At 44.0% G+C, this 13,781-nt stretch overlaps 1 protein-coding gene across 7 annotated transcripts in view; it reads right to left on the reverse strand.

Annotated features, from left to right (window-relative positions):
- Window positions 1–13,781, reverse strand: part of SOX5 (SRY-box transcription factor 5) — a 769,299-nt gene that overhangs the window by 598,883 nt on the left and 156,635 nt on the right. For 6 of the 7 annotated variants that reach the window (XM_083700221.1, XM_083700226.1, XM_083700235.1 and 3 more), the window contains exon 2: window positions 6,426–6,604. The exons of the other annotated variant lie outside the window; for it this stretch is intronic. The gene's annotated coding sequence lies outside the window, so the exon portion shown is untranslated. The remainder of the gene's footprint in view (window positions 1–6,425; window positions 6,605–13,781) is intronic. 7 annotated transcript variants of the gene reach the window in all.

Below are 13,781 nucleotides of genomic sequence, written 5' to 3' on the forward strand. Positions count from 1 at the left end.
TGGCCTCCCTGTCCTCTACCCTACTAGTTCCAGTGTGCACCAGCCATCACAGCTCTTAAAACACCTTGGCCTTTTCCTCCATCTTCTTCCCATGCCAGACTCAGTATGTCTTTTTGACTTGCCACGTCCATTTCTCTTAGCCTCATTGACTTCCACCTAATCACAACTGAGCTTCTTGGAAGCCTTTTTAACGAGGTCAATCGAGAAATTATGGGCAATTCGCATTTAAATAGATATTCCCAAAATTTGGGGGCAGGTGTCTGTTTTTGTCCCAGAGATCTCATAAAATATTACATTGGGGGTGGGGGGCTGTGGTACAAAGAAGAAAACAAAGGGAACGGTAACAATGTGGCCAAGCAGCTCGAATCTTCTAATTTATGTAGAATGGATTATTACTTCGACAACTTGACCCCGGGCAAAAGTTCCTCAGCTGAGAAGATTTACAATCTAATTATGCAGCAAGTTCTGCTGTGGCAGTTTGGGTCTTCTATTACATTACATTACATTAGCTAAAATAGCTGCTTCCTCACTCTCTTGGTGTTCCATGCACTCCAATCATCTGCATCTTTCTACTCTTTGGCTGCTTTTAGTTAAAATATACATATTTATGCTGATGCCTTCTTACTCCCAAAAGCAGCCGCGGGATTAAGCAGTTGATGCTTTACATGTTCTGCAATTTGGGAACTCCCTCTCAGCTGAGTGAGTTTAAAGGACCATCAAAGTATTTTTCATAATTTTTCCAATGACCATTTTTGCTCCCCCTACCCCAACTTGTCCACAAATAACTCCATGAAAAAGCCTGGAGCTAAGATCTGTTTTGTTTCCCCATGATTCTTCCCTGCAAGCACATCTAGTTCACTATAGGGCATAGCAACACTGGGAATTTTTTTTTGCTCCTAAATATATTGCACAGTATGGGACTTCCAGCATACAAAGAAACCTGAACAGTGGTGTAGCGTGGGGGGTGCAGGGGGGCCCGGCCGCACCGGGCGCAACATATGGGGTTAGGGGGCGCAAATCCACGGATTAGGGGGCGCAAATCCATGGGTTAGGGGGTGCAAATTACTTGCCTTGCCCCGGGTGCTGACAACCCACCCTACGCCACTGCACCTGAATATTGTTTTAGACCTCTTGGCCATCAAACCTGGCATTGGCTATTCTAGCTGGTGGTGGCTAGGGGTGAACGAGGGTCATCTAAGTCCAGCCTCCTGCAATGCAGGAATGTCAATTTTGCACATATTCACTCATCAATCTGTTTCATCCCATATCCACATTAACCCAATGTGCAGCAGAATTCATATTTAACTATGCACGTATTTTAGCTTATCATGTGCATTTTAAGATACTTTAGTAGGCTTTTTGAACTAAGCACTATATCACAAAATTTGGAGAAGTGTGAAATCTAAAGGATAATTATGTTTGATCCATATATTCATCCTAGGAGGTGCTCTGGAATACACGGAAACTGAATTCTTCAAATATCCATCACTCAAAATCGCCAATCAATGGTAAGCTAGCTCTGTATACATATTTGATTGCATGCAGAAAATTCATTTCTACTCCACAGGTCTCATGTGGAATGCTTACTCCTTACTCCAAGGGTATCCAATCATCTGGGAGTACATTTGGAAATCTAAGAGACTGCAGCAGGCTCCACAAAATGCCCAGACAGAATTACTAATAGCAATGCACAGCACTGCCAGCACCCCATAGCAGGCAAAGCACCCACATGCCTACAAAAATAATAAACCACGATGCAAGCAAGCTCCCCAGAAACAGGAAATCTACCCCAAATCAGACAGTAGTGCCCCCACACTTGATAGCATCATATCCTGCCTCCACTTTATCCTTGAATTGTGACAATCCCAGACAAATGTTCAAAATGTCCAAAACCTCACAGACACACCTGCAAATGCTGACTAACTCCTAAATGTGTTTATCAGCATTTATTTCTGTATTTCCTTATTTTTCAGACATATACCAAGGAGTCAAATTTAGGTGAATTTTAACATTCACCAATACTATTCTGAATCTTCAGATAATTACAAAAAAATCATAAAATCATCTTGTTAGCTTTCACATTGTGAAGGTTGTTGCTCAACAAATTTCAGAAAACTTCCTTCTTCCCTCTCCCTTTCTTACGGTAAATGTCATCAATTTAGCAAATGTTGACATTTTCCATCATTTATGGTGCCTACCCTTCCCAACACGGGAATTGTGCCAGCAGGGAGTGTCATCATCAGAGAGCCCAATGTAGTTCTGATGCTCCATTTCCTATAATGCCTTGGCTTTTTTCGTGCACTAAGAAGCATCCTCCTCCAAGCATTTAAGAGCTCAAGGGGAGAAATTATGATGCTATTAGGTGCTTTTAATAAGGATGCAATCTATGACATGCCTAGGATTGCATTTTAAATCTTGTCCTCATCCACAGCTAACAGATATGTTCCATGTCACAGATGTACTGTAAATGTTAAAGACAAACCTCACAATATGAAACATTTCTAACATTTACCGCTGGCCTCCTAAAATAAATCTTAAGAATAACTGGTAAAAGTCAACATTCACCAGTTCATTTGTAAATAGATATTGGCTATAATCCCCACTCACCCATAGAAAGCAAGGAGTTGGAAGTTCCAAGTTCTAAGGAACAACATTTGGTTTTTAGGCAGTCAAAATACCGAAAAGAAAGAAGTGGTTCTTTCCCAACAGCTGGCAACCTCTGTCGCACCAAAGGCCTTAAAGTCAAACTCAAAGTGAGCCATTACTCTGTGACCCTTAATTATTCAGAAATAGTTTAGCAACTGGCAGAAATACTTTATCCTCCCTATAAAGTATGCATTTTGCTGTCTAGATACGTGACCCCCGCTGATGGGTGAAAAGTGATTTCTTGTTTGATAAACTCACTTAGAAGTGAAGGCTGATTAATTGCAGTTAGGAGTCAAAGGTGAATCAGAGAGCTGCTGGAAATAAAAAGAAACCTTTTATATAAGATGATATATTCAAATATATACTGGTGTAAAATACCACTCTGTGATTGTCAATAAAATGGGGGCACAGTGTCCTTCAGACCACAAGCTGAACACTTTGGCTTATATAATTTTTAAAAATGGGAGTTTTCCTTTATGAGCTGTGCATAAGGCTTGGTCTGTAATGCAGCAGAATGAAGTGGTAGAGTCCTGAGGTGGAGCGGACTTCAGATTGCATGTGGAGGTACACCATTTACAAAAGGTTCTCCCAACTAAAGCAAACCAACCCCATACTGGAAGAAAAATACCTTACAAAGAAAATGGTTCAAAGTCAGGCCTAAGTCTCCTCTGGTTCAGTGCAAGGTTTCTACTTGCAGGGAGACTGCTCAGCATTAAAAAATGATCTTACCTACCACCCATCTGAAGCGGAACAATCCATTGCACCACCTCATCTTGTTCCATGCACATGCTAAGTCTAAGGTCTAACCCTCACTGGGTGGTAAACCTGTCTTGACTGTACCACCTTGGACTCATGAGGGCTCATGATCAAATGTTCCTTTATTTTATTTTATTTTATTTTTAAAAAACAACCTTACCTACAGAAAACTAGCCTGTCAGGGTGAAGGCTAAGCTAGAAACCTACTCAAAGAGATGCTAGATTTCTATATGAAGGCAATTCTTGTGTGGAATAGCATTTTGTCAGATGAGGCCCCCACTTGCTGCCTGAGGTGGTACAGATGAGGTACAGGGTTATCTGAGAAGAATTAGGCCTCAGGTAGACTGCCAGTGTATACAAAGAGACAGAGAATAGTTGGTTGTGGTCATCAAAAGCACCTCAGACCCAAAATAGCTGAGAAGAATGCTTCTCACTTTTGAATTATAGCGCTGGAGGAGACTCTTGAGAGTCCCATGGACTGCAAGAAGATCAAACCTATCCATTCCTAAGGAAATGAGCCCTGAGTGCTCACTGGAAGGACAGATCCTGAAGCTGAGGCTCCAATACTTTGGCCTTCAAGTAAAGCCCTCAGTCAGCCCTCTTTACTTGAAGGATCACCTTGCTGCAGAACAGGAACTTTAACAAAAGTGCCACATATTGTCTGTTCTGCACTTGTAAGCAACCAGTCCTTTAGTGTGGCAACACCTACTCTCTGAAATTCTCCGCCTATTCACACAACACAGTTCTCTTCATTGCACTGTATCTTCATAGCAAAGTATCATGAGGAACACTGAGACACTGATGTGACTTCAAGGCTGGATTACTGCAATGCACTCTGTGTGGCCTTCCCTTGTGGTTGTTTTCGAAACAGCAGTTAGTGTCGAATGCTTTAGTATGATTGATGTCAGGAGTGAGATCCCAGCACTGTATCACACCTCTGCTCAAAGATCTGCCCTGGTTGCTGAGCCAACTTCAAATCTTACTAGGAGTACATAAAGCCCTTAACAGTATTGTCAGAGCCACCCGAGGTCCCAGCTCACAAGAGACCAAAATCCAGTCCAAGTTATATACAAAAGGTTTTATTGAAGAACATTGTTGTCGTTACATCCAAGCTCCGTGGCTCAGCATCTGTTACCCTTAGATGTTTGAAGTCCCCTCTGAGTCAGTCCCGCCCCTGCACCAGCTTAAGAGGCTTGTACTGCTCCACCTTTTCCTCTCCTTCCTTTTCCGCAGGGTCTTCCTGCCCCCCTGTGCTCCCTCCCTCTGGGACTCCCCCGAGGCGGAGTCTTCTGACGCCTGCTCCCCCCTCCTTCGTGCTTTGGGACCAGGCTCCTCCTCAGGGCTCTCCTCATTTCCGCGCGCCTCCACATTTGAACTTGGCGCGCGTACGTTGCTTCTGACCTTCCTTTCGACCGTTACGCTACTCTCGGTACTACACTCCTCCCCTTCCGGCAGGACGTTCTGCTCCGAACTCCTTCCCCTCTCTGCTTCCTGTTCTGCTCTTTCTGACACACTGGCCACTCCACCCCCTTCACTCCGTTCCGACGGAGAGGCCGGTCCCGATCTCCAACCCCCACTGGGGATTCCCTCTTCGTTCCCCTGCTTCTGACTGCTTCCCTCTCTACTGCCCCTTGGCCTGACCAGGGGGGCTCCCTTTTGGGAATCCTCGGATTCACTTGACGGACTCACTGACAACCTCGGGTCGTCGTCGTCCTCTTCCTCCTCATCCTGGGACCCCTCCCCCTCGCTCTCTGTCCCTGAAACCCTGACAAGTATGGAACCAGTAAACGTCTCTCAAGCCTTGTCCCTTATGTGTCTGCTTTACCACCTAGATCTGCACAACTTGCACTCTTGCACAATACAATGTTCACTCCACATCTGTTAGGAGTTTTAGCATTCAGTGTACCAACAGCAGACACATCCGTTTTGTTGTTTCAGACTCCTGGTAAAAACAATTCCTTTTTGGGAAGCCTACCTGAGCATGTGGGTTAGAAGTTGGTGGTGCTGTGGTCTAAACCACAGAGCCTAGGGCTTGCCGATTGCAAGGTCGGTGGTTCGAATCCCTGTGACAGGGTGAGCTCCCGTTGCTCGGTCCCAGCTCCTGCCCACCTAGCAGTTCGAAAGCACTCCAGTGGGAAGGTAAACGGCATTTCCATGTGCTGCTCTGGTTCGCCAGAAGCAATTTAGTCATGCTGGCCACATGACCCAGAAAAACTGTCTGCGGACAAATGTCGGCTTCCTCTGCCAGGAAAGCGAGATGAGCACCGCAACCCCAGAGTCGTCCACGACTGGACCTAACTGTCAGGGGTACCTTTACCTTTACCTGAGCATGTAAACAAGTTTGGCATACTTGTTTTTATTTTTTTCCTGAACTTATTTGCATATTGCTAATTGCTATAAACTGTTTCACATACACTGCTTAGAGGTTCTTTGCTTATGTGGTTGATGAGTTGCTCAAATAAACAAAAACTGGGTTTCAAGAGTCCATCTCAGGTACAAAGCCCACTGAGAGGCCTTGGCAAAACCTCTCGGGTAGAGTTGCCATACAGCTGGAGTTTCCTGGACCCAGCCAGTATTCGGGCCTCGTAAACAGTATCCGGGCAGAAATCACTGAAATGTCTGCGAAAATCTGGACATATGGCAGCCCATTATGGAAGTGTAGATTTTGGCAAATTTCATCAAAAATAGCTCAAAAACTCTTTTTTTTCTTTTGAGATTTTTGCAATATGGCAACCCTATCTCAGTGAATGTACGTTGCAAGGGTGTTGCAGATATGTAACACTGCTGGGATCTCCTTGATAGAAGGAGGACAGGATCCAAAGGCAAGTTATCACCATCAGTCTTGTTCCATAATCTTTTACACCTTCTGCCCTTCAAATGTCATGTGTGACAGAAAACAAGAGGTTTGTTCCATACCACCAACCCAATAAAACAGAGGGTCGTGCCTCAAAGCAGAATGTATCATTATATCAGAGTGGAAAACACAAATCATGGTCATATAGGAATTATTCAAGCGGAATCACCTTATCCAGTTTCTGCTTTTGCATTTTCATATCAGACACCTCTGCGATGTGCACCCTTCACAATATATGCAATGGGTTTGTTTGCGATTCCTACCCAATAGCACCGAGCTGTAGGTTTTCCTATTCTTCAGAGTCTTCAAAGCACGGTAATGGGAACGGAGTCATTAGCAGGAGAAGGGCTAAAAAACAAAAAACAACATATCTGTGAGCATTTTGTATACATTTTGCCATCCCAAATCTTAGCCAAATAATCATATCAGTTCAGTCAGTTGCAGCGCCATTCTAACTATGTCTACTCAGAAGTAAGTCCTGCTAAATGACTCCCAGTTAAGCAGGATAAAGATTGATGGTTTAATTGATACAACCTGCATAAACACTGGATCTGAAGGAAAGAGCCTTTGCTTCGGAGATTATGTATTTGTGTGTCAGAGCAATCATCAACTTACAGAGATTTTTTGAGTCTCTTATGATGGGGTTCATCTGTATTTGGCAGGATTAGGGTGGATGTTTCGGTCCACCATCATTCCAAGTCTTCCTCTGGGAAGCAGCAGCCACAATTCCACCCCTGCTACTGTGCCACTAAAATGGCAGCCCCCCCCCCCAGTTTGCCAACTGAAAATGGGGTGTGAGTGTCAGGAACCTCCACACAACTGGTGATCTTGGCCAGTCAGGATCCTTGCTGATGTGGTGGAACTCTGGACTCATGGGGCCAGTGTTAGAAACTCAGACATATAAGCTAGGCACCAAATGTCTCCTTAAACCAAGGTTGTGGTCACCAAAATGGAATGTCTAGTTGTCATTTTGGGGCAAGTTGGCTCTAAAGCAGTGTTTCTCAACCTGTGGGTCCCCAGATGTTGTTGGACTACAACTCCCATCATCCCTGACCACTGGTCATGCTGGCTAGGAATGATGGGAGTTGTAGTCCAACAACATCTGGGGACCTACAGGTTGAGAAACACTACTCTAAAGTCTTATCCACACACAACCCCAAATGATAGACTGGCTGTGATTGATTCTCAGTTAAACATCTGCTTAGTTCAGAAGACAACCTTGCCCTAGTTAAGAGCTTTGAGAACTGAAACAGGAAAAGTCACATGATCCAGGCACAGTCAATATATATACAGTGGTACCACAGGTTAAGTACTTAATTCGTTCTGGAGGTCCGTGCTTAACCTGAAACTGTTCTTAACCTGAAGCACCACTTTAGCTAATGGGGCCTCCTGCTGCCACCACACCACCGGAGCACGATTTCTGTTCTCATCCTGCAGCAAAGTTCTTAACCTGAAGCACTATTTCTGGGTTAGCAGAGTCTGTAACCTGAAGCGCATGTAACCTGAAGCGTATGTAACCTGAGGTTCCACTGTATTGGCCTATTTCGACCTCTTTTTCTTAAGGGTGACATGGACGCATTCATAACATAAGAACATTCTTCACAACTGTGAGCACGGCAGTGGGGTGGGGTAAGTGAAGACAAGCGACAACCATTAACAATAACGTTCACCACTCCTGCTCAGGCTGCACGGAAAAGCATTTGGGTTTCTAAAATTCATTCCAACTGTGCAGATAAAAAATTAAGGATAGAATTCTACAGGATGTGGCGTTAATGTGTTAAAACAGTTAAGATCCAATGGTCCCCAGGCATGCACCTCCAGATGGTGGAGACGTCAGGCAGCATCCTGGCACCCGGGCATCTTCACTTGGTTGCAAGTGGCTGATAGCCAGGCGCTAAATGCGCCCAGTGCCTGGCTAATTTCAAACACTGCATGGGGCTTAAAGACCCCTTGCTCACCGACAAAGTATGGTATGCCTCTCGTCCATTTGCCAAGGAAAGACACAGGTCTCTTGGGACCAGATTTTGTGTGTTGTTTCCCCCATTAGTCTACAATGTGTGTCTAAGTTAAATAAAAGTTTGCAGTCGTCTAAATGGCAGTCATCCTCTGAATTGCCAAAAATGTGTAGCAGCAAGTTTTGCTGCTGTTCAGTGCAGAGGAGGGAGAGGGGAGATTGCAATCTATTTCCCAACCTGAGTCATTTATCCCCTATTAGATAAAAGTATAATAGACTATACCAAAAGGGTCACTGGCCTTCCATTTAATGATATTGCCAGCACCAATCTACATTTTTTCTTTCTCCCGGCTGCATCCCACAACACAGAATAAATGGCTGATCTCTTCACAATAACAGCTGATTTCTATTTATTAAGCTAAAAAGGTCACCATTTTCTACGGCTAGGCCGCCCCGCACTATTGATAATTTTATGCATAAACAAATGGCAAATTTGTGCCACATAAATATGCATTAGCAATTACTTTTTCTCCGGGCAACGCTCACCGCATGCAAATGCGTCCCCCTGGTAGGGCTGGGTGGCTTTTGTTTTAGCTCCTGAATGGCCAAACAAAAGAGCACAATAATAATAATAATAATACACCGATTTTTTTAAAAAAAAATAAAAAATAAATGCCAATCAATAGGAAATGCTAATGCAAAGGTAAATGGCAAGAAACTTGCTTGAAAGGAAGAGAAGAAAGAAAAAGAGAGAAAGCAACAAACAAACATAATGAAAGGGTGGGGGGGAGTATTGCATATGGGCGGCTCTCAATTTTACACCTATTTCAACAATTAAAAGAAAGAAAGAAAGAAAGAAAGAAAGAAAGAAAGAAAGAAAGAAAGAAAGAAAGAAAGAGAAAATCCTGAAATGGCTAAATTGCTGTTGAAATGGTAACAGACAGACTGGCATTAAACCAGACACCAGATGGGGGAAGGAGAAAAATACATACAAGTTGAATAAACACCAAAGAGGACACAAGCGCACATGGGGGGGGTGAGGGAGAAAAAGGGAAAGGAAAAGGTTGGGGATGCATATGCAGAGTTTTGAAGGTAATTTATGCAGTTCTGGAGTTGTCACAGATCCATTCCTGTTTCTGGGTGTTTCATTTTTTTAAAAAAAGTGGAAAATATAGCCAAGCATCAAGAAGTTGCTGTCTGAAAAGCAATCGACTTTATTGCAATTGATTGAGATGATTATCTGCATGCACTTGTTTAAAAGTTGTTTGTTTTTTAAAATCGATCAGCGTCACACAAAAATAAAGTAAAAATGCAGTGGGACAGATTGGAAACAGTAAATCCATAATAACAGGGTCCAATGCGATGGCTCTGGGAAAAGCCAGGGCAAAATGATATATTCACAAGACGTCTGAAGCAACATCCTATTGGGGCCTTAGCTCTTGACACCTTGCCATTATCTTTAGGCAAACTAACCCAAGTTGTAGGCGAGTGTGATGATGCTTCACTTGAAAGTGGAGGAGCTCCAGCATTAATCTGTATAATGGGTGGAAAACCTCAAGTCCAAGAGCCAAAAAAGACCCCAGGGCCTCAGGACTCATCCTCGCTCTATTTCCCTCCCTCACTAGATCCAGCAGGACTCCTCTTATTCTGGAACAGGACCTCTCCCAGATTTCTAGGAGGACTTATTGGAATCTGCCATGGGTCCCACCAAGTTCTGGAAAGTCTTAGACCATGTAGGTTAAATCACAGAGGCTAGGACTTGCCAATCAGAAGGTTGGCAGTTCAAATCCCTGCAACGGGGTGAGCTCCCATTGCTCAACCCCTGCTCCTGCCAACCTAGCAGTTCGAAAGCACATCAAAGTGCAAGTAGATAAATAGGTAAACGACGTTTCCGTGCGCTGTTCTGGTTTGCCAGAAGCGGCTTAGTCATGCTGGCCATATGACCCAGAAGCTGTATGCTGGCTCCCTCGGCCAGTAAAGCAAGATGAGTGCCGCAACCCCAGAGTCGGTCACGACTGGACCTAATGGCCAGGGTTCCCTTTATCTTTAATAAGGTAACCTAATTGATTGATTGTGATTTTATGTAAACTGTGTTACTTTTATTATTGTTAGCCACTCTGAGCCCGGCTTCGGCTGAGGAGGACGGGATATAAATAAAATTTTATTATTATATTATTATTATTATTATTATTATTATTATTATTATTACCCAAGCACTGAGAGAGCATTGCAAATTCCAAAAGGATAAAACAAAAAAAATTCCTTCCAGTAGCACCTTAAAGACCAACTAAGTTAGTTCTTGGTATGAGCTTTCGTGTGCATGCACACTTCTTCAGATACCTGCATGCACACGAAAGCTCATACCAAGAACTAACTTAGTTGGTCTTTAAGGTGCTACTGGAAGGAATTTTTTTTGTTTTGACTATGGCAGACCAACACAGCTACCTATCTGTATCCAAAAAGATAGTCATTTAGCTTCTCGCGGCTAAATGAACAATGCATGCTGGGCCACTTAAACAACCATAGATAACATTGCATGACATACAAGCCAGTTCTTACGGGCCAAGGCAATTCCTGCCCCCATGTTGTTGTTTTTAGGGCCCCCTCAATGCTCAGAGGGTGTTCGGCTCTGCCCCAGGCTCCTCACAACTACACACATGATGTTGCGCACATTACATCAGGACAATGTGGGGGCTGCCTCCATCCATGTGACAAGATGGCGCCTCTGTTGCATGATAATAGCTTTTATAGATCACACCACCTCCAAACATCTTCCGCTATGAAATTAGTTAACTGTTAGTAATGTGTTCTTTCATTAAGGTGTTAAGGGCTCTTAGCTCTCTCTTTCTGGATCTCAGTGAAGCCAGACTCCAGATGCAGTTTGGGAAGTTGTCCAGAAATCCACTCCCAAAATTCAGAAGGCTGGGCTTCTCTCCCAGCTTTCACCAAATGCTACAATTAATGGAGGGTATCGGAAAAATAACATTGGCAAAGCGCTCACAAGACACTGTTTTAATCCCATATCCCTATCTTTGAGTAGAAGAGATTGCTACTGAAGTCACATTATCTTCACCCCCTGCTCTAAATAGATCTGTCTTAAATAAATCTCCATATATTATGTCATTCTTCCATAAAGCCATAGACATGAGAACCAAGAATGCTGAGTCTCTCAACTCTCCTAGCCCAATATTCTCTCTATTGAAATATATAGACACCCGGAGGAGCCACAGATTCTGCTACCAAAACCTTTCAAAAAGGAAACAATCTCCCTATTGGCTGTAGCTTTCTGGTGGGGAATAATTAGAAGGAAAAAACAATGTGCCAAACTGATGCACAGCATTCACGCAAATGTTAAATGCTGTTGAAAAATGCCTGTTTCTCAGAGCTTTGGGTACTTTTTTGCAAAAATATTGCCTTCATTCACTCTCGTGCTCAACTGCCTTCACTTGTTCTTTGTGATATCACTGCAGTGCCTACAGAGCATTGAGATGATATGCCATTCACTGCGTGGTCCCTGACTGGTTATGTGGAGTCATGACATCATTCTCTTAACTGCTTGAACCCTGATTGGCTGATCCATGAAAAAGACGGCTGTAGCAACAAGGTGGGGCACGGTGCCACAGTAGCAGCAGCAGCCAGCAAAGCAATGGGACAGGTTGGAGTAGAAAGACAAAACCCGCCTAATCATTATTTTCCAGGAACACTTTCTACCCCATTTGCTATTGTCTGTCCAAAGATCAAAACTAGAGAACATTTGGCACAGGCCTGGAGACCTAACGGGAATGGAATCCGAGTCAAAGTGACTAAAAGCAGAAGAAAACAAAAATAACTCAACACAATTTGTAAGTCCTCAGAGCATCGACGTATCGGCTGCTTCTCTGCTAACTGTCCGGCAGAGCGATGGCACTTAACAAATACTAATTGCTAACCATGGAGTCTAAAGCAGCTGTGTGTCTTTCTATTGAAGCTTGTGAGAATAGCAAAGTGATGAATATGGGCTTTAGCTCAGTGGTTAGAGCATCTGCACTGCATGCAGAAAGTCCCAAGTTCAACCCCGCAAGGAAACATAGGTGTGTCCCCTCTCTGAAAGCCTGGAGAGCTCCTGTCAGTCAGTGCAGACAACACTGTGCTACATGGCCCAATGGGTCTGACTCAGAGCAAGGGAGCTTTCTGGGTTAGGTAAAGGTAAAGGGACCCCTGACCATTAGGTCCAGTCGTGGTCGACTCTGGGGTTGCGGTGCTCATCTCACTCTATTGGCCGAGGGAGCCGGCGTACAGCTTCCAGGTCATGTGGCCAGCATGACTAAGCCACTTCTGGCAAACCAGAGCAGTGCACGGAAACGCCGTTTACCTTCCTGCTGGAGCGGTACCTATTTATCTACTTGCACTTTTGATGTGCTTTCGAACTGCTAGGTTGGCAGGAGCAGGGAACGAGCAACGGGAGCTCACCCCGTCACGGGGATTCGAACTGCCGACCTTCTGATCGGCAAGTCCTAGGCTCTGTGGTTTAACCCACAGCACCACCCGCCTTCCTGCTTCCTGGGTTACTCATCTATAAAGAGGCTAAAGCTGTTGTCTGTTTTCTATGGCAGCATCTGAAGCATTCCAGAGGGTTAATACATCTCTCGGCACATTTAGCATGGTGTATTGTTAAATATGTCTTTGATCCCCAACAAAAAGTAAAGAAAAAAGAATGAATGCATAGGTCTCCCAAGGTCAATCAGAACGAGGAAAAAGAAAGGAAAAGGCATGGACAGGTACGCTAAAGAGAAATAATGTCAAATTGTTTGATTGTCACATTTGGCACGCATGTTCCCACAGCCGATCTGACTTCATTTAGCAGGGTTAGGCTCCCTGTAACAGGAGGGCAATTATGACTGCATGGTCCGCAACACAGGGAGGGCACTTAAACCAAGAGAGAAGGCAAATCCATTGGCCAACGGAGTATCTTGTTCACACCCAACTGAATGCAGTATTTAATTTTTCAACATTATTTTATTTTCTACGGCAGTCGTGATGATTTAATAAATGCATTGCTTCGGAATGAAGAGCAGCAACAGGTGAAAGTGTTAGAGCAGGTTGAGAAACAGATCTTCCCCTGCATGCAATTAGATCTTACAACAGCATGTCTTTTGTTATCTTGCCGATAGAAGCAGTCAAGGTTTTTGCCTTCAAGCTAAAGATCTGAAAAGGGGGAAGGGGGAGAGTGGCAGGAGGGATTTTATTTTTGATTTTTTTTGTTTTTGACATTGACAGCTTGTACGGAAGCAGTTTGGGGGCATAGCTGAATGTAAATCAGAAGGCAGGCTAGGAACACAATGATCGGCATTGTTATAGCTTGTCTCTGAACCTCCAGCTTCAATGCCACACTGCATGTGTGGGTAAGAGTTCAAAAGAAGTCGGTCTTTAGAAGTTGCCGATCCACTCTGCATTTCATTGCAGAATGGATTTCAACGTGCAGGGTGTCGTCCCCCCACACCACCTCCTTACTTCAAAACTACAAGCCGTCCTAAGAGTTAAAAAAGTATTTTTTCTTATTCCCCGATTCCAGCCTCTGGAGCTATTATCATT

Source organism: Podarcis gaigeae (assembly GCF_964106915.1).
Source record: "Podarcis gaigeae genome assembly, chromosome: 10".
Classification (NCBI taxonomy): Eukaryota; Metazoa; Chordata; class Lepidosauria; order Squamata; family Lacertidae; genus Podarcis; species Podarcis gaigeae.